This window comes from Bombus vancouverensis, chromosome 15, assembly GCF_051014615.1.
Source record: "Bombus vancouverensis nearcticus chromosome 15, iyBomVanc1_principal, whole genome shotgun sequence".
Classification (NCBI taxonomy): Eukaryota; Metazoa; Arthropoda; class Insecta; order Hymenoptera; family Apidae; genus Bombus; species Bombus vancouverensis.
This window is the reverse complement of record NC_134925.1, coordinates 11,567,730-11,594,862: the sequence shown is the minus strand read 5'-3', so window position 1 is coordinate 11,594,862 and position 27,133 is coordinate 11,567,730. Positions and strand designations below refer to the sequence as shown.

The window sequence follows — 27,133 nt, the reverse complement described above, 5'->3', positions numbered from 1 at the left end:
TCTGAAAAAGGAAGGAAAGTCTGGAGTTTGACATCGTCGAACGGATTGCACGAAAGCATTTCATCAAGTAGATCGTATCCGTTTTCGTATCGCCTGGCTGGATACACCGGTTACGCCAGTTACGACGCGACGGCAAGAATCGATAGCGAGCAGGTAAAACGTGGCTCGTCCGTGTTACAAAGTTCTAGCCCGTATCTAGAGCGTCGCGCGAATTAGTCGGTCGAGAAGGTTCGTCGCGTTGCTAGAATCTGGCAAATGAAATTCCTCTGAACCCGCCGTGCCAAGTGACTTTGATTTCTGCATGGACAACCGGAGCTCTCGTTAAGGGATCGATTCAGCTCGCCTTCGCCGCAGCTCTGTCAGGAATTCGCGCGACGTTCACCGTGACATGTCGTATTCGGTTTCGGACGGAAAACAATTTGAAAGAGCGCCATCTCGCGTCGCGAAAACTCGTCCCTCGTGGATTCTCGTTTCGAGGAGATTCGCCTCGCTCGATGAATTCGAATCTCACTCGGGAAAATTCCTTCGGACTCCGAACAACGCTTCGCGTTCCTTTCCGTTTCATATCTCATATATTCATATTTTAGAAAAGCGGTTCCAGCGGCCGTCTAAACTCGTCCGTGGAATCGTCCTGGGTACATAACTAACAGACAGTTATAGTACTAACAGTCGCGTACGATCATACGCCCCGACATTTATTTTCCGAGCCAGTCGACGCCACTCTCTCGCTTGCCGGTGCAACGTAACCGCGCGATTGCGCGGCTGTTCGCGCGAGCGACTTCGCCACGGAGCGCGTGTCTTTTCACTCCCGTGCATTAAGACTAACAGCCACTGTAATTCGTTACCGAGAGAAAAACATTTTATAAACCGAAGGAAATTTGTTATTTAGGCAAGCGAAGTAACGGGCGAGATTTTATCGCGTCGTATTAAGCGGAATCTCCGGTTCGTATTTTCAGGCCAACCTCATAGGGCGTTATTGAAATTCTGCCAGCGACGAAATTCGATTGCGATTAGATCGATTCGACGCTGTTCGCGCTTGTATGTAAATACGTACTAGTTTTCATTCGCGAGTTTTCATTTTTTGGTTCTACTCGTGGTGCGCTATCGTTTGCATTTCTCTTTGCAAGAAAACAAAATCATAGAATTTCTGTTACAACGATTAAGTAACGTTCGATAATGTACGAATTTCCGTATGAATCTTTATACCGTGTGTTTAAATATCGTTCAAGTGTCCAATTACAAAAAATTGTAACTATGATTATTGTTCCGCCTCTTATCTTCTTCGAATTTATTTTCAGCGAATGATTAAAAAGAAAGAAATCAATTTTTTCGTATGTTCGTCGTTGTGTAAAAAATGCACGTATTTAAATAATCACTTCGTACTAGTCAAAATCTACATGCTTGAATTAATCACTTGGAGAGAGGGAGAGAGAGAGAAACGAAGAACTTGAAAACGAAAAAGGAACGTAGAAAATTATTTAGTCGATTCGCTTGTAAATTAATAAAATTATACGCAGCTTAAAAGCAGCTCTTAAGGCGTTGAAACTTTTTTCTATTCTTTGTTGGTTCACCGTACATCGGGCTATACCGTTTCCAGGCAAATCCTCTTAGATGTATACTCCTCCATTATTAAAGCGCCCAATATCGCAAAAGCTCCGTAAAATTTTAAGAACAATTGAGAAACGATTCTCCTAGATTGCTTGTTTGTACAATTTTCTACGCGCACTGCGTCATGCACACTTAACGGTATACAGCGTGACAACGCGTTCAACGTGATAATTCAGGTCGTGAAAATGGCATCGGAAAGTATTAAATATCTAAATTACAAATTTCTCAAAATCTATCGAGACTCAAAGTGGCATAATTAATGCGCAATAATTCGAGCAACTACATGTACAATGAAACCTTCTTTGTCGAAATGCAATGCCATTCTATACTGGCGGACAAAAGGATAGCACGTAATACAAATGTGGAAAATTTTATCGAATAACAAAAATATTCAAACACGCAAACTCGATTATTTTCTTAAACACGTTAATCATTCTGCAAGCGTCCTCGCAACATCCCGATAATTCCTCGACATTCTCTATAATACCGCCGTATCTCGATTCATTCGAAACAATTTAAACCCAATTTCACGATTTACTTCTACAGATTTTGGCTTCCACGTTCGCGATATCAATTACGCGACGAGGAAACGATAGCACAATCGACGAAGGCAATCGAGAAATACCTGCTCCTTGTATCGGGCTCCGTCCAATTCTCATTTTCAAACAACAATAACCAGGACGATCTCGTTTCGCTATTAATAAGCAATAGAATAACTATCTCGCAAATTAATCACGTTTCTTCCGCGATCTTGTGAATCGACAAGCACGTGGTCGGCCACCCATTTCCTGCTTCCAGCTTTAGCGACGGGGACACGCGATTGTTCGTGTCGTGTTATGTCCCTGAAAAGTCAATTATTCGCGCCGGTTAAACTGATTTTTCGAAAACTCGTTGTTTGGACCCAGTTCGACGAAACGAAGTTTGACAACTAGCGTTGGTCGGAGTATGTGGCGCACTTTGATTTTTTAACCTTTTCGGTACGACGATCGTTCACCGCGTAGCGTCACTCGACGTCAACTGCCATACTTATTCAAACTGACAAAGGAAGACGATCGCCGATCCACAAATTCAGAAAATTATGAAACTTTGGGGATATGCAGAGCATATTCAGCCATGTAGCAGGAAATTTTTTTGTTCCTCAAATTCGCTCTAGGGGACTGAAATCGATCCTTGAAAATCCGGTTATTATATAGAATTCGGCTATTTTCCGATCGTGTGTTGCAACTTGCCGTAACGTTGGTAAATTTTGGCAACATTACCAAATTGTAGTTCTAATTAAAAGTAACCTTTTTTATATTTAAAGGCAACTTTTCTTTGAAAGCTTTCTTTCTATCTTCTACGGCTTGCGGTTATAACGCAAGATAGGAAATTAGCCAGATGATATCCAGAAGCATCCTCTTAGAGCGAATTTGGGAAGCAAAAAAAGTTACGTAACGCATATATCTATATATACTCTACCTTTCGCCAAAGCTTCGTAATCTTTTGAACCTGTGGGTTGGAGATCTTCGCTTGTGACCGGGAGAAATTATACAAGAGTCGACCGGCTACTTACAACGAACCGCCTGGAGCAAATAAATAGCATTGGACACGAACAGTCATCCAAAGATGACAGACGCTAGGCTGCATGCATGCTTTTGGCGGCTATCGGCTATAGTGGACGATCGTACGGAAGGGATTAACCATAACGTCCGTGATCGTTATTCCGTCTGCCTCCCCTCTTCGCAGGAGGTAGTTAAAGATTACGACGTCAACTGTTCGCATCGGCAGTAGCTGACGGGATGAAACACATCGCCAGATTTACATCGATTGCAAACAATTTGTCTCTTTGGTCCGGGATCATCGAGGAAGAAGATATACCGGTAACTGGAAAATTGGGAGAACAGGAGGTTTGGCAGGATCAAGCGCGAAAGAAGGTTCGCGTGCTTGATTTCTGGTTAATAAAACGTTACGCGAGACATAAAGCGATACGATGATGTATCGCGGGGTGTAGACGGAGGCAGGCCGAGTAGCTGGCTCGGCTACGTGTTGCGGCTAAGGGGGATGCGACGCGGCACGAGGCCATGGGGGATGAAACGAAGGCCAGGATGGACGAGGCGGGTTGCGAGGAAGAACTAACGCACCCATACAAAGGAGGAAACGTTATTATAGGGCGAGTACGAGCGCGCGAGTGGCAACGTGTTGGTCTTACGTCGTACACCGTGCGCCTCTGTATGATAAGGTCTTTCCGTGTACGTGTGTTTATGACTGTGCGCGCGAACGGGTGAGAACCGTAATGGGTTGAAGAGAGGCGAAAGGGCGCAGTCGCGAAGCCGGAGCCATCCTCGACCCCCGGCGGGCAGTGGTGGCAGCGGTGGTGGCAGCGGTGGCAGCGCCGGCGTCGGTGTTAGCATCCTACCTGCTCGAGGACAAACCGAGTACGTCTCGTGCGAGGGTGCGGGCCGCACACGGTTCGCCGAACCTCCGGTACGTTTCGTGCTCGCGGAACTTGTCATTCTTTTCGTTCCCGTAAACGCGCGCTCCCACGTTAAAAACAGCTGTGTCGATCGGTAGGTTTCGAAGGTGATCGCCTAACTAAGTCGATTTTCGTTGTGATCTAGCATCGTGATGTCTTCGTTATTAAATGCATATTAAGCTCTGTGAATAAGTATCAACGGACGAATTGGTCGCGTGACCGCGAAGCAACCGGCTGCCTCGAGGTGGCGCGTTTTCAAACCAAGAAGACGGAGAAGAAATCTTATCGTATTCGTACGTGAAAGAATGATCCAGGAAGTGTGGATCGGTAGCTGTTCGTGATCAAACGGTAGAGGAACGTATCAGTCGGAACGATTCAAAGGATTCCATCGAATCGAACTTTATATCCTTCCCTAACAGATCGTATCTTTTCCGAGTAAAAGAAGCATCGAGGGATCGAGAAACGTGCGCGTATGGGTGTGCGTCCCGATATGACCCACCACGATTGACACTTTTTTTTGCCACGCTTTTACATAGCAGCCCGACGAACATGTAAGTGCTGATTGCATCTGTTCTATGTCCGATTTTGTGCACCACCGTTCTGAAGTCGTCGTTGCCTTTGTCGCGGCTCTCGGAATATAATACGCGAGTTTTGGGTTCCGTATTTCCGTCGACCGATGAGCCGTATACACGGTGAACCTCTATGCGGGATTTTGTGGACAACGGATGGAAATGAGCCGGCAGCTTCTGTATCGCGGTGCAGGATATTGCAATTTCAAATTTCGCTTCTCCCGGAGCCAATTAACTCTAAGCCTCCGTCTCGGGGGAGAAAAATATCAGTGTGTATAATATTTTTAACGTGCTTCGCTCATTTTCTTCTTTCTATTATACTTTTTTTTTTTTTACTTCTTTTTAGTTTCTTAACAGAGATAAAGGCAGAAGTCAAAAGGAAAAACTGCCAAATCGCGTTGCTTAAACGAATACTTTACTAACGCTCGTGGTAATGGCAAAGTTGGAACTTGCGAATCTCTGGTTCTTGGTGAACGACCAACGATTAGAATCTCAGGATCTCTTCGTGCGGTCAGAAAATGTTTAACGCATGGCTGAGCTCGAAGAGAATTTAACTTCTGTGCGTTCCATCGAGGAATAAGTAAACCGCAAATGAGTTTCATACGATAGTCGAATTATTCATCTCGCGGAACGCATTTCGCATTATCTATCTCAAATACGTTTCAAAATCACGCCTGTATCTGTTCTTCGGATAGAAGGCAGCGATTAATCGAAGAGGGTGCCGCGAGTCGATAGTTGTTCCAAGAGATAGGCAGAGAAAAAAGAGAAACGAGAACGTTTCCAACGAGTCAGAATACGGGATGCGTTAAAATATAGCTCCGCGTGCACAATGTTTACGTCATCATCTTAATTAAACCGGTATCGCGTCGCGTCGAACTTTTTCTCGTTAATTCCATTTCTTCCATATTTCATTGGTGGACGTTGTGTTCGAGAAAGTCCATGTCGGCCGAGGAGCACGGCATCGTTTAATTATGCGCCCTTCTATATCGCGTTCTGTGCTATTTGCATTCGATCGAAATAAGCTTAATGCTCGCGCTTGTCTTCGACTTTCAACGTTCTCTATTTGTCTTTCGACTTGATCGACGCTGTATCGAGTAACCAATTATTCTTACATATCATCGGAGCGAAGCTCACCATCGCGCGTCGTGTTACAGGGACGAATCAATTTGTACGCTGTAAAAAAAAATGGTAAAATCGAATCCCAGGCAATTTGGCCAAGGTATTTCGTCGATTCGAGAACGGAAGTTACGATACGATCGTTCGATACGTATTCCACGTATTAAAGGGACGTAGCAGCTCGACGCGTTATGCCGAGCACGTACGACCGCGAGTATAATGCAAGATCGTCGCTGGATAATTTCATTTCGGCGAACAAATTTTCCTTCGGATATTACGGTTTTGCTCGCCTCACCTTTTCTCTTTCGTATCCCTTCTCCTTCCGTATGCAAGCGAATGGCGAGGGCCAAGGAAAGGGGAGAACGACCGAAAACGAATACTCGAGTTATCCGGCAGACGTTGCGTACGGAATCCTACGATTCGACGTAACGATATTACGCGTCATAAACCTGATTTGCTGGCTGGCGAAAACGCGTCGGTCGATGAGTTTAATTCCCTTGTAATACGTTTCTCGTCGCTTTAACATCGTCGATGTTATATGTATATTTGACAGAGGATGGTTGCCTTTGGCATGTGACGTTAAGTCGTGGTTCCAGTGGATGCCGTTCCGACGAATGAAAACTCCGGAAACCGCGATGCATACGCTTATAGAAATCTACAGTGGCTCACTTTCATGGTGATGAGATACAAACGCCGTGATTATAGTAGTAAAATTTGAAACGAGTTTGAAAATATACGCAAAAGATACAAGTTAGAAGACGCTAAAAGGGAATGTACGTTTAGTAGAAAAAATATACAGCATGAATGGTAGCCCGAAACATACAGTTAGTGCAACAAATGGTCTCGCTGAATCGACTGTCCAAATACTTTGATGATCTTTGCGAGACGTACACTTTCAACGAATCTCTATATATTTTCAAATGCGTTTCGACTTTTACCAATATACTTCGACTACGATAATCGACGAGATTTCAAAATCGTTTGTATAATTTATACGTGAAAAGTTTCTAAACGCGTTTGAATACCTTTTTGGGCCACTATATACATACATATATATATTTTGCATACGTATTTGATTACATCGACGTATTGAATTCGTCAGGACGCTAATTCGGATACGTATCCACCGTAACTACGCTTTAAGTCGTGCGACATTGGATGCAATGCGACGATTTCGTTTTTTACCGTTGGTCAACCAGGATCGCGTGAAATCTAAATTTTTTATCGACGGATCGACACAAAATGGTGTAAGAAGAGAGACAGTCACGAGACCCTATCGGAATATACGATATGTATTTGTGTATATGCATATACAGCACATATGTACGTATATGTGTGTGCGTCAGCATTTTGGTGTAGTCTTTCGTTCATTCGTTCGAGCCCCGCTACTGTCTGTTTTCGTATGAAATTTATAAGAGAGGAAGTTTGTCAGTTTTCCGCGAAATAAAACTTATACGATTGCATGCTCGTGTACTTGCGCTAGTATGAATCGTATATATTAAAAATGGACGGGACAAAACGATTTTTTCACGGTGTATGCATTAATTGTGCATATCTTGATGAAACGGCCAATGCATTTTATATTTTGCATTTTAAACGCCTTTTAAGTATATATCGTTTTTACATAGTTTTAATTGTGTTTCACGATAAATTAATTATGCACAGGATGGACGAGTATAAGTGTTTACGCAGAAATATAATTGTTTTTGTAAATCCTAGGAGAAATGAAAAGATTGTTCGAAAACTAATTATTTACTGGCTTGTCGTTCATTCGCTCCTATGAATATCATAGTATACAACTTCTGTGCATAAAGATCTATCGAGTTGATTAACCTGATGTCTAAGTTCAATATTCGAATATCGTCAAGTAACTATCGTGAAGCTTCCTAGCTAAATACATATTGGAGTATTTCAATCTTCGTATTAATTTAATCAAAGATAGTTTTGGAACGCTCTTAGTTATTGTTATTAGTAGAAGCTGTTTCGATCCATCGTTCAAAGAATAATAAATGTCGCGTAAAAGCAGCTTTTTCTCCTTCTAAGATATCAAATCCTATAAGAGGAACTTACGTCGCTAAAAGCATTGTATGCTAGCTGTTTCGAAATCTCAGTTATTCGTCACTTTCATCGCGATAAATATCCCAACTATCTCCGCGTTGCTGCTGTTTGAGATTCTAAGTTCTTTGATCCTTGATTAATTTTCCGATAGCTCGTGGATAATACCCCTTTGTGTCTATAACGTTAAAAATTCGTCGATAAGCGACGGCGAACGAAGGAGCTCTTAAACTTGCATCGTCGAAAAATCGAAGAAACATACCTCTACGGAATTCTAAATATGGAAAGATTCATCTTAAAAGATTATAGTTGTATCTTGATGCTACGGTCTCGCCTCTTTTTTCTTTCGGCGTTCTGATTCAATACAACGTTAGATCTTGATATTTATGTCATCTCGTCTATCGTGAAAGATAAGCTTGCCATTAATCGTTCCATTTTCTTTCTGCGTTTTTCCTATCTTCCAAGGGGAAAGTAGGCGAATGAACGATCGGTCGTACCTCAGAGTCCTGTAATCGCGGCAGAAGTGCTTAAAAAATCCATATAATCGCGCGATAACTTGGAAGCAACTTTGCGGCAACTATTTTCCTGATTACTTTGCTAGCGCTCTTATCTTCGCGGCCGCGGGCGAGTCTAATTTGCACGTAACACGAGCGAAAGTGATTTACACGAGCGAATTTTCCACCGATTCTTGATGCTCTCTTGTAGTTCGTGACGAACGGGTCTTCACACTTACCGCTGACATGTTTGAATTGCGTACGTGCGCTGGCATGTAAGTTCCTGATGGTATTTACATAGTCTAATACGTGCGCCTGAAAACCTTGTTTCAAACTCGAATAGAAAAAGAAAGAAAGTGGAACGTAAAATAGCGCGCGTGATAAGCGATCCATTAAATTCGGCCATCTGGGAAAGTGGTGGTTTTCAAGCGTAAGAGCCAGTGCGTTCCGATCATCTTCGCGAATTTGTTTGTTGTTTGCCGAGGAAAGTGATCGTAAATATTTACGAGGAAACTCAGCGCTCCCTGGCAAATTTTGATCAGGAGGATCGATAACGAGTCTGTTTTGCTAGATTTCCGGCACAATTGCGGCTACGTGTGTGCACGTGCCAGTGTGTCACGTGCAATTCTCGTTCCGTCGGCGAATTACGTTCAGTTAAATTCCCTTTACTATATAATTTCATCGCGTTAAATCGGGACCTAAGACAGCAAGATAATTAAACCGTTTGTACCGAAATACTCGGCTCATTGCCTGGTTCCACCTGCCTAGTGAGAATTGTCACTGTTTAGCTAATGCCCTTTCCGACGAAGATCTTATTTCCGACGAAATTTATCATTAGACGTTCTTGTCCGCCAGAATATACACGTATATACCGAATACACACGCATACACACGTTATGTATCTTCACCCGAATCGCTCGGAACGAGCCAGCGAATTGGTTTCTCTGCCGGAAGATTTCGTTCCGAAACGCATCGCTTGGAAATGTAAAGCTTCGAAAATTGACGGTGCGATGTAAGAAACTCTTATAGCCAAACGAGTTTGCAGAAATGATTTAAACAATCGTGTGATAATGCTCGGTATATGTATATTTGGAAAATGCCTGATAGAAGCAAAATGTTGTCACGTGTGGCGAATCGGACGATTTTATCAAAAAACGAGAAAATATAAAAGCAAATTACGATAAATTTCCGAACGATAAACGGTAACTACCTTGATTTGATAACAAAGAATAAAAAAAGGAACGCGTATAATATGAATATAATATGACTTGTTTAACGTAAATTTGTGCCGACGAAGTTTTTAAAAGTTGGGAAAAGGGGAACAACGAAACGATATTTCGTAACAAACAAGTACTCGACGTGTTACGAGGTGTAAAATGATCTTTTATTTTATAATTAACGGAATATTTAATAGTATTTCAACTAGTACGAGAAGGGTAATTAGAAACGTATGAAATTTATCAAAATCTAAATAAATTGGATATCCTTAATTCGATAAACTGCGATAAATTAGTTGAAGTGAATTAGCGTTGCCGCAGGAAACTTGCTCGATATCAAAGAGCGCGTGTAACGTATATTTCAAATCTTGTTCAGGATCCTAATGCTCAAAGCAATAAGGGTCAGGTTTATTTCCCTTTAAAAGGTACTCGGTGGAATTCTCCCAGCGTGCGCAATAAATTTCAATAGAAGAAGAAACATCATTCCATTAGGAAAAAAGTGAGGGTTACTTTCGTTGCTCAGAACTATATAACTTGGAGTGTGATTCGAAAGGTTCGTGTCGCATTAGCGATAAATCCGCGAGAGATGTTGTTAATTAAAAACGAGCTAGTCAAAGTGACAAAGATATACGTTTGGGTATGCAACGAATGAGCAAATGTAAATGTTGAGTAGATCGTCTAATTTATTGTTCAAATTCAAGATAGGGGTTCAAAATAATGGATCGTCGTATCATGCAATAAATGAAAAAAACAATTGTTTGCGGAGAGCAGACTGAATAACGCGAGAAGAGAAGAGAAGAGAAAAGAAGAGGAGAGGAGAGAAGAGAAGAGAAGAAAAGAGAGGCGCGGTGGTGGAAGGGGAATCCGAAAGAATGATTAGAGGGAAGCGTAATTACGAGCGAGCAAGCAGGCGAGTGATTTAAGAGAAAAGACATAGATTTAATGAGACATAAAGGTACAATAATTATTGCTGCTAACCTAAAAGGTGAAAAGACATCTGGCGATCCGGATTACAAGAGGGCGAATACTTTTGAATAGAGGGGGTTGAAACGTCTCTAAAGTAAGGACAAGGGGAAGAAGAATAATCACCGTTACGATTCGTACGTGAATTATTCGTCTTTCGACTAATACATTTCCACAGCGTCGAAAGCGCTCTTCGATTATAAACTGTCGAATCGAGAATTTCTTTCCAATGACATCACGAAACAAAGCCATAGTTCGTTATTTGTCGAAGCGATACATTTTCCCACGAGCGAGACCTTTGAAACAGTTACAAATAGAGGGAAATGTCAAGATGAAATTGTGTAAATTATGTTCTCTGCATTTCTACGTGTCCGTGGATAGTTGTAAAATATGGTCATACATTTTCATGGCAGGTAGTTCTAACGTAATTTTACACAGTGTACGAAGGTCTATTAAGACAGTTGCTCAAAAAGTAACTATTTAACTAGTATCATTCTTTCGATTTTGCAAAATAACATTAATTACAACGTCTTCGAAATGGTCCACGGATACGGTAATTTTCGTTCCTGTAATTACATGAAATAATTTATAAACCGTATTTATTTCGCGTTTAGATCTATGAACTTTACGTTTCTCGCATTCGAAACTGCTAGAACAGGCTTTACAACCACGCTTTTCTTCGGAACCACTATTTCCGCTTTTACCACTATTCTTCCGATAGAAGAATCAACGATCTCTCAATTTCAACGTCTTCTGTCTTAGCCATTTTCTTCGATGCTTCCTCTTCCACTCTACAAATGTGAGCTTTCGCAGCGTTTCACGAAATACCTCGAGCTTCGCGTAGCCAGGTGATCTTGGCATATACGTACATACGTGTGAATACATAGACGCATGCAAATGAGAGTCGAAGACACGCACGTCACGGAACGAACTCCTAGCAGCGGCTACATTTTGCACATCGTAAATCATAGGGAATATCTCGGCGGCTTTTTGACGCGTTTTAGAACGTCTTAAAAGTAACCATTAATTATCGAGCTGGCGCGCACAATCAACGTAGAAGCCGTAGACGGTCACGTAAGTCTCCAGTATACATCTGTCGCTAAAGCAGGCCACGTTCGAGGAATAAATTCACTGGTAAAAAGAAACGCAAGTGCGAAACGGCCAAGTTAGTACGTGCACGAATCAGAAATTAACGCTTGTTGAACGATCAAAACTTTCCGCCTGGTAAAATACATCTCGTATTAATCACACATATCTTGAATCAACGAATATTAGTAGAAAGCTGTGCATCGTTTGTTTAATCGTACCATTGCTGAATAGAGGAAGCTACTTTTCAGTAAAGATTTTTATCAAAATAACGCAAGATAGAAGAAATACATGTATAATCGTTCGTGTAACGATAACGCTAGAAAGTAACTAAATGCTACGGAGATGGAAAGAGTGACGTCGAACTTTGATTCTCGTGAATCAACGCTAGGACGATTTACTAGGTGATACACTTGTTACGAATATCGCATTAACATGTATATGTATTACCTAAACCTGCATTACCTTTTACATACCTTGGCTATGCTGTTAGTATCATTGGACCTTGATATCATTTATGTACGTGTATATGGAATATTCATGCATAAGTATGTATATGTGTCAGTTTAATAGAAGAGATTCGTGCTTTAGAACGTTAATAGCAATTTACTTCCAACAGATTTAATAGCAATCTATCTTCAGCCGTCTCAACGGATTTTTTTCCATGAAATAGTTTTTCAAATCATTCACCGTGTATTTTTTATTTTTTGAAAAAATACAATTTTTTTTCTATTTTTTCAAAATACAGTCGATTTTCATGCACCAAGAGAGGCACCTTTCACGTTATAGGGAACAACATGAGTTATACCAATTCACACCAACCAGAGATAAATCTTTACAACCATTAACCCTTTGTGATCCTACGTCCAACTGCATTCGACATTCTATTTCACTCGATTTTTTTTTTTTTTCAGTTTCATAAAACATACTCTTTTGTGTTCTATATTCATTTAATAGAAAGGTGTCAACGTATATACGTTTCTGACTTTCGGCTGTTGTATTTTAAAGTGTCGGCAGAGATGCGAGCGGCTTTGTCTTGCAATGCGATGACATTATGATAGATTGTCACCGATGACGCGCCTGCAATCCGCGCGTATAAACTTGGCGTGCAACCGATAACCGCTGCAATGAAGCACACCATCAGGGGCCATGATATCTCTGCCTGCCATAAACCAACAAAGGTCGGCTACGTGAAATTACTGCTTACGAAGAAATTCTAAACAGCTTATCAATTATGAATCGGTTCGGATTAAACGCTGCTTCGTCTAACGTGTATGCTCGTGCACTTTGACGAGCTTCCGTTAACGCTGATCGCGTTATCTTGGATGGGACGCACCTATGCGTCACGCTGTTCAAATATTACGGCGTGCAATATTTGCTGAACTCGATCGCTTATTTGACTTGCCAGCGATTGTTGGTTGCCTTGCACTAGTATTTGCTGAAACGCGTTTTCGCTCTTGTGTCTTCGCTTTTGGACAAGGAGAAGAGATTTCGTGTGCCAGTTGGTTTCTTGGTTTTATCCGTAACGTTCGATCGTCAGTTGTATAAATTCGTAAATTTCCAGCGAAGAAAGTGCTTCGATAAATGTTTTCGAATTCAATGAACAAATTGACTAAAGAAAGATGTTCTGTTGCAAAAAAAATTACGGTAAGTCGGTATTATAATATCAAATGAGAAATTATTTATATAATTTATGGTTGTCAAATTCAATTGTACTTGTTATCGAAATAAAGCATATTCAGGGTTGCAAGCATTTTTAAAATTATTTTAAACATGTATCTTTCCACGTTAATAAACAACTTTCTTCTTCACGTCGACGTGCATAGATATGCGAATAATATATGGGATTGTTGTTCTACATAATGTAATAGAAGGCAAGTGCGATTTTGATTAGATACACGTTATCATTAAAAATACGTAAGCTAATTTTTTGCAGCGAGCAGATTTATCTACGACAAATCGTTGAATCAATAATGCATGCAATGAAATCAAGCAGTTACCATACCACTTTAATAACGTCGAAACGAAAGCTATTCTTAAGCTTAATTCTAACGTAGAAAATTATTCATCGAATTGAAACGAATCGTTTACCACGTATTTTAGTAAAAACGATGAAGTAAACAAATTGCGGCTAAACGTTCGTATGTTCGTGTGTCGTAAACGAGTATATTATTTAAAACACTCGCCAGACACCAGAAATCTATTCTCTGTATAAAATATTCTATGCGAAATGAATATTCCAAAAGTTAGTCTAAATGATCAAATTTAGACTCGGAGAATTTATTTTTACTTTATTACAGGACTTATTTGATACAATATACTTTTATATTGCATGACAATAAAAAAAGGTTATCGATACACATGTCCTTTAGGATAGTCTCACGAACTTATATTAAAAAGTTTCGAGGAAGAATTGTTTCGTTCTTTTACTTTAAATAAAAATTTCAGTATTATTCTCTTTTAGATTCTTTCACCTTCGACTTTTCAAACTAGTTTCTTCCTATTTCATTCGTTTCGAACGTTCATTCGTTGATTTAAATATATTACGACGGAGAGAAATCCTGTTCCATACTTCTCTGAATCCTTAGCGACTATTATTAACCTTTTCTTTTATTCAAAAATTTTATTTTATCATTCCTATCCCTTATCGTATCATTCCTACTTTTTGCTATGGCGTCTAGCTGATAATAAATGTTCGAGGTAAAATTAATACAAAGTGTAATGCTCGAAACGCAGGAATTCTAAATTTAAAGTTTTTCATCAAAATATTCTGAAAGCTTCTGAACTTTAATAACACACGATTTTATATATATTTCAATTTAATTTTGGAAAATTATTCCACAATTTCTCTACCTTAGTTACTTTGGTCTTTTATACTTGTGCTTTGCCTGCCTGTTTTTGCACGTGTATCTTCGTAGAAATTTTAATAAACGGCGAAGTGCACTGTTTAATCCTGAAAGGTCATGAATTTTCAGGCGCGTCTCTTAAAACCGTCGACTACGCTCTGTGAGATCCTTGAAAGGTCTTTCAAAGATTCTTCAAAGGTACTATGTGCGTTCGTGCATTGGTCAGTGCTAAGAGTGTGACACGTCAATTGCTATTCAGCGGAAGACAGGCTTTAAAAGACTAATTAAGTTTCCCCCCTAATCGTAAAAGTAATACGCCTTCGACCGAAACGTTTTGATTTTGAAAAATATCACATGGATATTTCGTTCGTATCATGAAATTCTTGTTACAGTATTGCTTGAGCGGTAATAAAGCTAGTAAAATGACGCGAAATGACTGTGAAATAAATTTTCCAAGCGGGCGATATTTCCCTGATATTCCACGAGACGGCAGTTAGCCTCTTTAATGCTCTGACACGATACCAGCAATGCTAATGCGTTTTTTTTCTAATTCATGGTCTATACGTGATAACGATCTGCTATGACGATTCCGTCGCTTACGCTCCTGCGCTTCTTTTTCGTCTCTTGGTTATCGCAGTGTCGTTAACCGATCGATATTTACATACCACAAATTCGTGCTTTTTTACTCGTATTTGCAGGATCATTATAAGAAGCAAAAAATCTTTGACACGAAATCGTGGAAGAGCTTGGCCCGGTGTATCGTTGTAATTACCGTATCGATATAATCGTAGTTACGTAACGTTTCTGCGATACGGTAGAAAATGTACGAACTCTTGGTTTATGAAAATTTCCACGATACACGATGAGAAAACGAGCGAACAAATTACGAGTATACGAAGTAGCGATTGGTAGGATACTGGAAAAGTATAAATCTGTTTTCGAAGATACTGGAAAGGGAAACTGTGATCGGTTGACAGGTTTTTAAAACGAGGATGACATATCGATAAGTCGTCGAGTGGTCAAGGAGCTGATTTATGATAGGAGGTGTTGCGTTGCTGGATGGAATTACCAATACTTAGGCATTATCGATTTTCATAAAATTTTGATACATCGTGCATATCGATTTTGATATACGTTGTGTTGCAACGTTTTATCTCTTCTCGGAATATGATTACCAGTGGTCGCAGTTCGAGCATTGGCACTGCATCGTCATTCTCGAAAATAGCTTGGGAATATTTATAGATGTCGAGATTTCAAAAATTAAAGGACTATAAGGTCGTCTATCTATTTTTGCACGATCGAAGAATATAACTTTAAGTACGAACAAAGTAGCTGTGGATCAAGCTGTGATAATTTGTTTTGCTAATGACTTTAATGGGCTGTAAAAGCTCAATGGTTTATTATAAACTCCTGTTGCCAAATTCCTACTTTTATAATTTATAATTTCACCTCTCATCGGTTCACCTTGACAAATTCCTTTACTAACACAAATTATCACAGGATTCGTGTAATAAGCAACGAACGTTTTTTTTCTATATGTCTGGTACTTAACCCATTTCCATACAAAACCCGGGTAACTGTTATTACTTTCGATACAGTTCGATCGTGGGTCGATATCTGACAAACGGCAAATTCCTAAAAAAAATTAACTATATTCTTGCATCTTGCGTTGCGGGCATCGCGTCGGAAGAAATCGTGTTGTGGAACTTCTACCATTCCGGAATTCGATTCAATCGGATCGCTCTGCAATTCGCGACAATGTCCTGCTCGAAGATTTCATCCGTTGAATACATCGAGGAAATCGCTGAATACGATTACCCGCTGCGGAAATTTTCAAAAACGAAACGGCTAGATCGAAAGAAAAGACCGAAGAACAAAGAGAAGGAGCAGGAGGGAAAAGAAAGAAACGTGGAATGTAAGGGGGCGAAAAAGAATACAGGTGTTAGGAATCGAACGAGATTCGTTTCCGTTTGAACTATGGCCTCGATTGCACACTTTTAGCCGCGCGTTAGCGGTCGAGTAGCATTAAAAGGAAGCAGTATAGATAGAGATTCTGGCGTGTTAGAATGCGGCGCAGGAAATTCTTCGGCCTGCTTGCAGCTCCTCCTTCCAACTCGTTTGCTGGTATTTCGCTGTAAAATGGTGCACCAAATCCGTGTTCTAATCATGATTCTTTCGAATCGAGCGCATCTCCTCTATTATCCTTCTCCTTTTCTTTTTCTTCTTCCATTTTTCTCAGATCTACCACGACCCTATGAGACAATTGCACGACCTGTCGTGACTTATTCGCGCGTCGTGTTAGTATCATTTTCAAGTTGAACATCTCCGACGAGAACCGCGTCATTTGTTTAGGTAGCTCTGTCGTCAGAACGTATTCGTACGAATAATTTCACGATGTCTTTGATTAATCGGTAACACTATCTCGATAAAACGAAGTTGTTGAAAGTTGCAATAGCGGACGATGGTAACACCGATTTTTGTCCTTTATCTCGTTTTTTAATCAGTGTTTTTCTCGCAGTTAAATAATTACTATTTCTCCGTTTAAAACAAATCGCAGCTACTTTGTTTCGGTATGTTTATACAAAATTATGTAACAAGTTTGAATCTAAGTTCATGTTCCTGAACGCTTAATTTTAATTTACTACGTTGTAGCTTGACAGTCTCTTGTAGATACGTTAACAGTTATACCACATACTATAGATCAACCTGGTGCAGTGTACGTTGTTAGCACAACGCTTTACTTTTCATTAACTTCATATAAACGTTTTAAATTTTCGTAACTTCTCTCTCTCTCTCTAATTCTTGCAAAGCCTCTGCATTTCTCAAATTTATTATAAAACAAACATTTAACTAGTAGAATCGACATGCACAGCATAATTGTAACAATATTGGCAGAAGAATCAAGAGTTTGAATTACAATGAACGATTAGAAGCAAACGATAAACACGATCGATTTACACGTGATTACACCTTTTAATAATAACGCTACAATTTGATATTTTCGATCTCCAGCGTGCATTTACAACGAGCAGAGTGTACAAAGAGAAATTACACTATTTTTAGTTTCAGTTTCGCCAGTGTTTATCAACAGAAATAAACGAGTCACAATTATAAAAGGGAATTTGTCTCAAGAATAAAATCTTGCATGAAATAGCTTTGTTCCGCACTTCCGATTTGCCATTGTGAAATCACCTTTCTTTTATTCCTGTCACGAACTGCTACCCATTCTGTATTAAGTTAAGTCACGCAATTGATACGAGTCGTATATTTTGCTTAATTGAACGTAGAAAGGAACAGCAAAAAAAAAAAAAAAAGAAAAGAAGAAAAGAAAAACAGAATGCCTGTAGTAGGTACCTATAACAAACATTATCTCTCTACATTATTTTCTTATTAATCCGATTAACGAATACATTGATAAAGTAAAGTTATTTTACAAGTAAATATATTCTTCTGTAGAAATAAAGATATATTCTAGTTAAATATTACATAGTTTTTATTGCAATACTATTTTCAGATTTACTATTATAAGATGTCACGGCCATTTTATCGAAGATTACGTCGAATTAAATTACGAATTAAATATTAAACGACTTTATGACCTTGTTGTATTATGCACGTAAGAATTCACAAACCTGGTGTAACTGCCACGTAATCGATTTTTTGTTCTTGATATTAATGCACCACTGGCAGCGGTAGGTGTGACGGAACAAGAAAGATGCAAAATCATAAAACGTAGTCGTATAATACAAGTTTTATTCTATTTGTGTCTTCGTTACAACCAATATTACATTGGTATACGAGCCAGTAATTTTTAACTTCAGTTCTATAACGTCTCCCTTCGTACTTTACGCTCTCGCCATGATTTTCGATTCCGTCGCCGAATGTTTTCGAAGGCAACGTACCGTGAAACTACCACGACGACAACAACTTGTACGCGCGAAGTTGCCTGTTGTCGTTTGCGCGGCGAGTAATTGCATGCACGATATTCGGCTGCTCAGTGCCAACTGGAAGTTTCTGACGACTTCCGTTTACCCGCACAAAGCCCACCGGCGCGTTCTATACGTGTGTCTCTGATTGGCGACGGGCCAACTTAACGAGCATGAAAGTCATAACGTCGATAAGAACCACGCGGCTAGCGTAAGAATTCCTCGCCAGAAAATACAGATGGTTGCGCCTGAAAAACGAACCAAAGGATGAAGCAACCGGGTTTTAAGGGAGAAAACGAAAGCTCGCACGAATGGAAAGATCTCATTGCCCGCGGCAATGCTTCTTCGCGGTTAAATAGAATCGCGAACAGTCGCGATGGAAATTGATAAAATTTTGATAAAGAAAGATTTCAGAGATTACCTCGAGGTGGGTTCGCTTGGAACTCGGGAGGAATTAATCTGATATTTTTGATTCGTGTCGAGTGGATTTCACGCGGATAAATTGTTTTATAAGCGGAATGTGATAGACTATGATAATGATGAATCAGAGTCGACGGTATAAAAAGGCAGCTTAACATACCTAGCACGAATAATCGAATAGAGATATCGGATAACGATAACGTAAAACATATTTGACGCGTTTCGTTGTTTAAGTTCGCTATTACGTTTTCTTCCATCTATGTGTATTCGCACGATCGACAAGGACCGTAAATCGTACTTTACCGTCCACTTAACTTTGACTAAAACGTACTACGATCGTTCTTTCGATCGATCGATCGTCCTGTATAAATCACGATTTATCCGTGCTCATCTTCTTGCCAGTATCGGTAAAATTTCCACGTTTTCAGCGTATCACGGTGAGCGGTTGCAAATGAACCGCGTGCCGATGCGGTTTCTCGAGCAGGGTGCAAAGGTCAATTACCGATAAACTTGGGAGGCACGTAAGCCAATGGCGCATAAAAGACGCTGGATCGAGGGGTTGGCGAACCGAGAAAGAGAGAAGGATAGAGAGTTTTAGGATGGCGAGGGAGGGCGGGCGCGCAAAGTGGCGGTCGTAAAGCGCAAAAGGGAGACAGCCAGGCTGAGACCGGTAGTAAAACTTGGCGTACGCGGCGGCGAGTTAAGAAATTGTCACGTGAGCCGACGATAGTCGTTGTTTAGAGGGCGGCTGCAGAGGCGAGAAAACCGACTCACCCTCGATTTTTGCCAGATTTAAAGCGTGCTACCGAGTGCTTTCGAGAGACTCTCACGTGACAGGCTGCGTTTAAGCCGCGCAATACGACGACACGCGATCTCCGCATAAACGAGCAAGAAATTTTTGACGCGTTTATCTCCGCCCCCGTTTCTATACACCCTGCTCTTTTGTCATCTCAGTTGAGCAACTGTGCGACAGATAAAACACGCGATCTATCGTTGAATGTGGACACGGGCGCGAGATCGGCTGCTTGAATTGCTTTTTCAAATCGGCTCGAACGAGTAACGGAAGTGGCACGTTTTTCGAGTGGTGACAAGGTGGCTCGATCGAGTGGACATGCGAGTGGAAAATGCGATTGTGTTTAGTGTAGCCGTTTGTCGAGCGCGCAATTATCGAACAGATTTCTATCGAATCACGTATAAAGTTACGATTACATAATTTGTGGAGAATCGTACGATTGATATTTACAGGACAATTTGGATTTTATACCGAAATCGAGAGTTTAAGTATTATTTAGCGGTACTTTCGTATGGCCCCGTAAATTTCGCATCATTTATGAAAATGAAATTTGAAATCTGATGAAAGTACTTGCCGATACTTTCTATATCCACTATATATACACACGTATACGTAGTGCTCGCACGTGTTTTTCGCAATTTACGTCGATCAACAGTTGACAAGAAATATTTTGTATTTTACGTTCGTATCATTTTGCAATTCTTTCGAATATTCGCCCCGTGTTTTCTATGCCTTCCCTTTCGCGTGGCATATTTACCGTGCGGTTTCGTCCGAGGCCAACAAAGTCCTAAATATCAAACAACGCTTTTAACCTACCGCACTTTCAACAATCCCTCTCTCTTGGCGAACGGAACGCAAACAACATCGAACAAATTTACCGACGACTCCAGCCGCCGGAGTATAGGGTCGGCCGAAATTTCGTGAAACGGGCGCAAATGACGGTCGGCGTTGTTCCTCTCCCTTCGCCCGATTCGCCCCGCATTGAAACCGCATCACCGCGATTACCAGCGAGATTCGAGATTCGTTCTACGCCACTATCGCTGGATAAAAGTATCGGTTTAAAAGCTCGATTTCGGGCCACGGCTGCGGGCCAGCGGGAATTTCTCTGCTTTTCCGTTTACACGAATACCGGTGATCCTCTGCCGATTCACGGTGCCCACGACCAAAGGATTACCAGACAGAGACAGAGGAGAGAATGGGAAAGATAGGGAAAGGGAGAGATAGAGATAGAGATAGATAGATAGATAGATAGGTAAATAGATAGATGGATAGAGAGAGACAGAGAGAGAGAGAGAGAGAGAGAGCTTCGTTCTCTGCAGCGACGATGGCCGACATTCCGATAAATAATCGTTCTCGACGCGCGTTCCTGATCAAGGAGAAATCGTGTATTACCGGAAATACGTTATTAACCCATCGGCAATTACGACATTCAGGCATTCGGATTGACGTCCAAAGCGAAATTGTAATATTTCGTATTCGTCGATTGCACCGAAAGAACTGTCGAATTCAAAGTTCGACTTATAAGCAGATAATTAGTGCCTGTTGCGGAATGATTTACAACAGTTTGATGGTGAAAGATTGACCGAGGAAGCAAGGTGATTGACTTGCTAATTTGGTAAGAGGATTACAAGAACTAAGAAAGAAGGTCAACTTGTAAGAGGTTAACAGGAGATTAAGGGTAATTTATTGGGCTTTGCTCAAATTTGTCTCTACATCCAAATTTGTTTCTCACGTTTTGCTCGAATTCCCAACGCTTTATAACCTTTTTCTTATTATTAGAAACCTTAACGTGCTGAGGCAGATGCACAAAATGCGGTAGGTGATGTACACGTAGACTTTCGCGGCTGACTGTACCTGATTCATTTCCCTTAATTGTGAATAACAAGAACGACGCTTTGTCAGCTGCAGGCTTGCACCAACTCTATTTTCTGTGTAGTATATATACATGTTATATATCATCGCGACATCGGCGAGAAAAGCATCAATAATTACCCCTTCACCCGTGATACGAGGTCGTTCGGTAGACATTTCATTCCGGTTAACTGAGCGATAAGAAGGACGATTATTTTCCATAAGATGACTCGCTAATGACTCCTCGATTCGCAGTTCAACGTCAGACGTACGTTTACCAGTATACATCGTCTATATAATTATAACGCAATCGATTCGACGCGACACGAATTACACCAGTTTTTACCGACGATAGAAATTGTTGTCGCACAATTCACGGAAATTGCTTTGACAAGTTATATCAATTACCTGGTTGCTAAAAACTGTATCTCGATCTATCATATCCGCTCCAGCCACTCTCTTCTGCCCTTCTGTTACAATCTGCCGATTTTTCAATCGTCGCGTGAGATTAAACGATATAGCCTACTTGTTTGTGACACAAAAAAATTACAGTTTTATATAGGAGAAAACTTTATACCGGTTCTAAAAGGAAAATGAATACTCATCTTATAAATTCCAAAGGAAACTCTTAATTAAGTTAAAAATCCTAAATGAAATTTTTAATTAACAGAAGAAGTTTAATTGAAAGATGTAACTTAGAATTTTTAAGGAAAATAAATCTTCATACTTCCGGGGTTCTTATTAACGCGAATAGCTTGAATGTTTTAAATTATGCACCGTCTAAAAGTTACATGGAGATTTACTCTTTACTACGCTAAATATATGTAGTCATGTACCATAAGTCATATTGCATCGTCGATACGACTTAGGTTGAAAAAGCTCGAGTTACGGTAGAAAATTTTACTATACCGAGCAACATTTTGCGAAATTGTAAAAGCGATAGAAAAATATTGTTACAACACAAGCTGTTTACGATGCTTTCAACCCTTTATGCCAGTGCATGAAGATGTAAGTAACTGCCGCACGCTTTCATTGCTTTACTTCGTAATCGAGATTTAGACGATACAAGCCTTTACGCTCTAGAGACAAAATGAAAAAACACGCTTCGTATCACCCTTTGCAACTTGCGCAGCTTTAATTTTCTGTTTAATCTTGCCCGACACTGTATATTAAGACTTAATCCCTACTTGTGCCGTCGTCGATTAGTCTTTATCGTTATAACTTAGCATTTTCCTTTCGCCAGGGAAAATTTATAAAAAACACGCGAGAACGGTTATTGCGCGAGTTACGTAAATCTTGGAAGTTACAACGTTCGTATCATCCGGATGATCGATCTTCAAATTTATTTATAACCATCCTTCCAGTCGTTCAACGAGAAGTATAAGACAAGATTACTAAATATTCAACGCTGTTCGAAATATTTAATCTCTCCTTACGCTCGTAAAAGATATTCAAATATATATCATTAGAGTTATACCCTTAAAATTTGTTATACGTTTCTTGATATTTATGATATATACAGGTGTCTCGGGTAAGTGGGTCAAGCCGTAGCGTTCAAACGGTAGAAGATAAACGAAAATTTCATTAGGCAGAATTAAAATGGTTTCGAGTGGTGCATGTGACTGCTCTAGAAGTGGAGACGCTTTAAAGATGTTAACTTTACCCCTATTTTTTAAATTGAGCTATATACTTGTTGTACACCAGCAGATGCACCATTTTATATTTTAGGGGATCGTAGTAAGGTACTTATGCTTAAAAACGATTAATTAAAAATATTAATCGAATGTTATTAATTACTAATTAAAAAAATATCGGAAATATCAAGTATCTGCGTTTAATTTAAATTAAGATATTTTAACCCCGATTTTGTAAAATTAAATGCACGAGAACGAAGGAAAAAGAACGTGAAATAAATTTAAAAAATAGAATAATTTTTAGCTGTATCAACAGGCACATCTCATTTTCGGTAATCAAGTGTCAATGAAAATCCACCTCTGAATTGAAATTTTTTCATCATACGCGTTTCCTTTTATTCTTGATCGTATTAAAATCCATTTCGACGAGGTCGGCGGCCATCAAATCATACCACGGACGAGATTAAACAAAAAACGCTGGCTACCGCCTGCACATCCACTTGACCGGGTCGCAATTTTTCATTTCTGCTCGATTACCTCGTTAAGGTGGGCAGGTTCGTGCAACCGTCTATCGCAGATCATGCGTCATCTAGGTACACGATTGCTCGAATTTCGGTCTCGTGTTCGGGATGTCATAAAATTTCAGCAAAAGTGCGTATTTAACGTTAATGCGCTCGCACTAATGCCCGCATTTTCGACCGATAATTTCTTTTTAACGAAAGTATTCCGGCGCCACGTATGATCCTGGTCGATACACCCCTTACGTTAACTTTTTAATACTTAACTGTATCGAATATTTTAATAGACGGTTTATAAACCACTTACACGTTACGTACCATGTACTACCCGCTGTGAAAATTTCTTCCATCGTCTATCATTTCAGAGCTATAGCTCGTCCTACTTGCGTGGGACACTCTGCATATTATATTGTTCGTAACCGTTGGTATACCTACGCTTTTACGCGTTATTACCGTTAAATACTCTTGCTACTATTGAATTAATACGGAAACTTTAGCGAATTATTCGTAACGACCTGCCTATTTAGATGAAAAAACGTCACCCAATAAACGGAGGACGTGGCGTTCAACGCTTAAATAAATTACTCAACGTACAATATTTCACATTTAACGGCTATTCGGCCGTGTGTGCACCAATGTACGCACTCTGACTGTCCGTGAAAATAACAAATTCCATGAAAAATAAATAAAGTGAAAAATTAAAATTAAGACCCAGAGAAACACAGAGAAAAGTTTAACAGCTGTTACAACTCGTGTGTCGCGTAATTGAAATATATCCGAACGTGGCCATGATTCGTATTACCTTCACCGGGAAAATTTCAGCAATTTCATTAAAAAGGTTCCAACGAATAAGCATGAACGAACGAACCGAGTATTAATTGCTCGTGATGCGTGCCTGATATCGAATCATTGCTTAACGTTTGGCTACAAGAGTACAGATAGTCACGAAACCATAGGATAACGACGCTCCCCAGGGCGTAATTAAATCCGTTTCGTCGTTTCTACTTTCCAAGATTCGCTGCGTCAATAGCACCGACACAATCTGTAAAAAGTACGGTCGAACGTCGAAGAAATTGTGATTCGAAATACGTCGATACGCGACCCCTATTGTACGGCGTTGGGACCGGGATTAAATCCGTACGTAAGTACTTTACGCGTTGTGGAAGTTTGCAGACTGTTTGAGGCAATTAAACCTGCTAAGCAATTCGATTCGAGGAATACGCGTGATCGTCGAGTTTACTTTCGAGTTTCGCAAAGAGAACACGTGTAAATACGACGTTCGAAACAATTAAGGGATCACCGTTTCTGAATGACTTCGCAAATGAAGCAGCATTACGACGCGGTACGCGACGAGAGTATTCTGGCGATCGTTTCACGTTATTCGCTACAAATTTTCGAACGGTTCGTGACTCGTTTCTAAAGGGTCGAAAGACCCCCCCCAGTATCGAACTTCCATTTTATAATCTGTCCGAATTAAAGCAGTATGTGACGTGTAACCATATTTTTGAAAGAAGCTTCGGTGATATTGCCTCGTTCTTTAGACGCGCGATACAGTTACAAATTCCTAGCAATAATTATTATTAATGGTGCTCCATTATTAGCTGCTATAATAGGTCCAAAGTTCTTATAACTGCGACTTTTTCCTCACTTTACTCGTTTGAGATTATTAATATTTCTTTAAATGTAAAGTGTAAGTCGGCTACGAATTGATAACGCGATATCGATATTAATGGTTAATTATAATTTACGAGGTATGTTTCTGAACGAATTATGAATCTAACATTTTTCGCAAAATTTCAATACTTTCGATATTACTTAAAGCGTGCAAAACGCAAATGTCATCTGTTTGATCATTATGAATAATCCATAATGTATTATTAATAGGGTGGTTCATAGTATGAGCAGAAAAATTATAGATTAAAAGAAGTGTTTTAATATTCAAAATTATATAACGTCGGGAACGCTTATCAGAACGTGCAAACAAGAGCATCTAGAAATTTATGGAACACCTCGTGACAGGAGCTAATGAGTTAATTTCATGAGTAAAGTTAATCAACCTACTTAGGCTGCAGGCGAGCGAAATACTTTTTCCATCATTGATTATAATTTTTAGTTCAGGTGACACAACGTTTATTATTTATGCAAAATATGTCACTAACCAGCGTTTTCTGCTAAACAGTAGGTATAGAGAAAAAAGATGAAAGAAGAAACAATGATTTTATAGTCGGCGTAATAGCATATCTATCCCAACATTTTATATGTGTGATATTTTTCATAAAAACAAAAATGACTTAATTTCTTGAAAGAAATATCGTATATATTTTGTGACATATAAACGACATCATAGGGGGAAAAGTAGAACAAAAAAAAAAACGAGTAAACAGCGTAATAATTTGCTATGAGGAAATGTCAAAGAAACAAGTATCTACGAATCTAAGTTTAGTTCGCAAAAATAACGATTTATCTTTGTATCCATATTCATTTATTAACCACATGTCACCGAGATCATTTTTCTGTAATTTCTTCGTATTATCGAATAAGATGACCTACATCTACATATCGACCCTTACCTCGTGACGAGCGTCTCATCTGAATATAAAAAGCCCTGCAGGTATATGAGTTCATAGTTATAAAAGAGCCAAAGCGAGATCGTAACTTATATTTATCAAACGTATTCCTTAAAAATACAGATTTTGTCTATACTTGTGTCTACGTTCGTTAAGACCTAGACGTACGTCGATAATGTAATAATTTGTTTTTTAACGATTTAAGAAAAAGTTCCGGGGTGTGGGGTTATTGTTGAAAATGTATTAATCGAGTTTACCAGCTAGAAATTGTAGCGAGCCAGGTTAGGTAAACGTAGATGATCGTAGTCGATTATCTCGACTTTAACGTTGGAATCCATCGAGAGTGAAAATTTGAAATAGAAAAGCGGTACCGCGCGCCGTCACGAAAGCTCGTCGATTTTGTTGTGTTTGCACCGCCAGAAACCATACTCATGGTTTCTAGCAGCGAGTAAAAGAAGGTACGAGCGAGCGTTTAACTTTTCCGTCGGTTAAAGTATTCATCAAGACGTTAAATATTGACGAGCATCGAGTTATGAACTCGAAAGACTTACCTTTCGCATCAAGTATTCTTTGAATAATTAACCTAACTCCGCGATAATGCTTTGTATCAAGAATATATCTAATTGAACTACTTTACTGCCGTGGGAAAGGCGGATACCGAGTTTAATTGAGTTCGATTTTTGTCTTATATTTTATGTAAGGGTCTTGAAACTAAAAGCGATAGAAGATCGTTCGATCAAAGAGTGCCTTCATACCTTTTAAATGTGGTATTAATTATGAAAAGTCTTTTTGGAACGTTATTTTACTATTTGATTTAAGATTTTTGATTTACGTGTTTGGCGAACTGCTTATCGATATTTTTACATACACGTATACGAAGGTATTGGTAGCATAAAAATTAGTTCGAATCGTTGATTCAGTATTAGAATTATACAAGTAGAAAATGGTTTGGTAGTTCTCTGACGGAACAACTATACTTCTATACGGATAATACCCTGCAACCTCTGAACATCAGCTC

The 27,133-nt window shown here is 39.7% G+C and overlaps 2 protein-coding genes across 7 annotated transcripts in view; one reads left to right on the top strand and one right to left on the bottom strand.

The window, feature by feature from the left end:
- LOC117160516 (glutathione S-transferase 1-1-like) overlaps positions 1 to 27,133 on the bottom strand; it is a 157,410-nt gene that overhangs the window by 20,989 nt on the left and 109,288 nt on the right. The gene's annotated exons all lie outside the window — the stretch shown is intronic.
- Positions 3,980 to 27,133, top strand: part of LOC117160460 (cyclic GMP-AMP phosphodiesterase SMPDL3A) — a 49,719-nt gene continuing 26,565 nt past the window's right edge. Inside the window, exons 1-2 of one of the 4 annotated variants that reach the window (XM_076624896.1) lie at positions 11,550 to 11,964; positions 12,569 to 13,207. The gene's annotated coding sequence lies outside the window, so the exon portion shown is untranslated. Of the gene's footprint in view, positions 4,612 to 11,549; positions 11,965 to 12,568; positions 13,208 to 27,133 lie in introns of those variants that run through there. The other 3 variants (XM_033341186.2, XM_033341188.2, XM_033341189.2) reach the window with 3 other exon arrangements.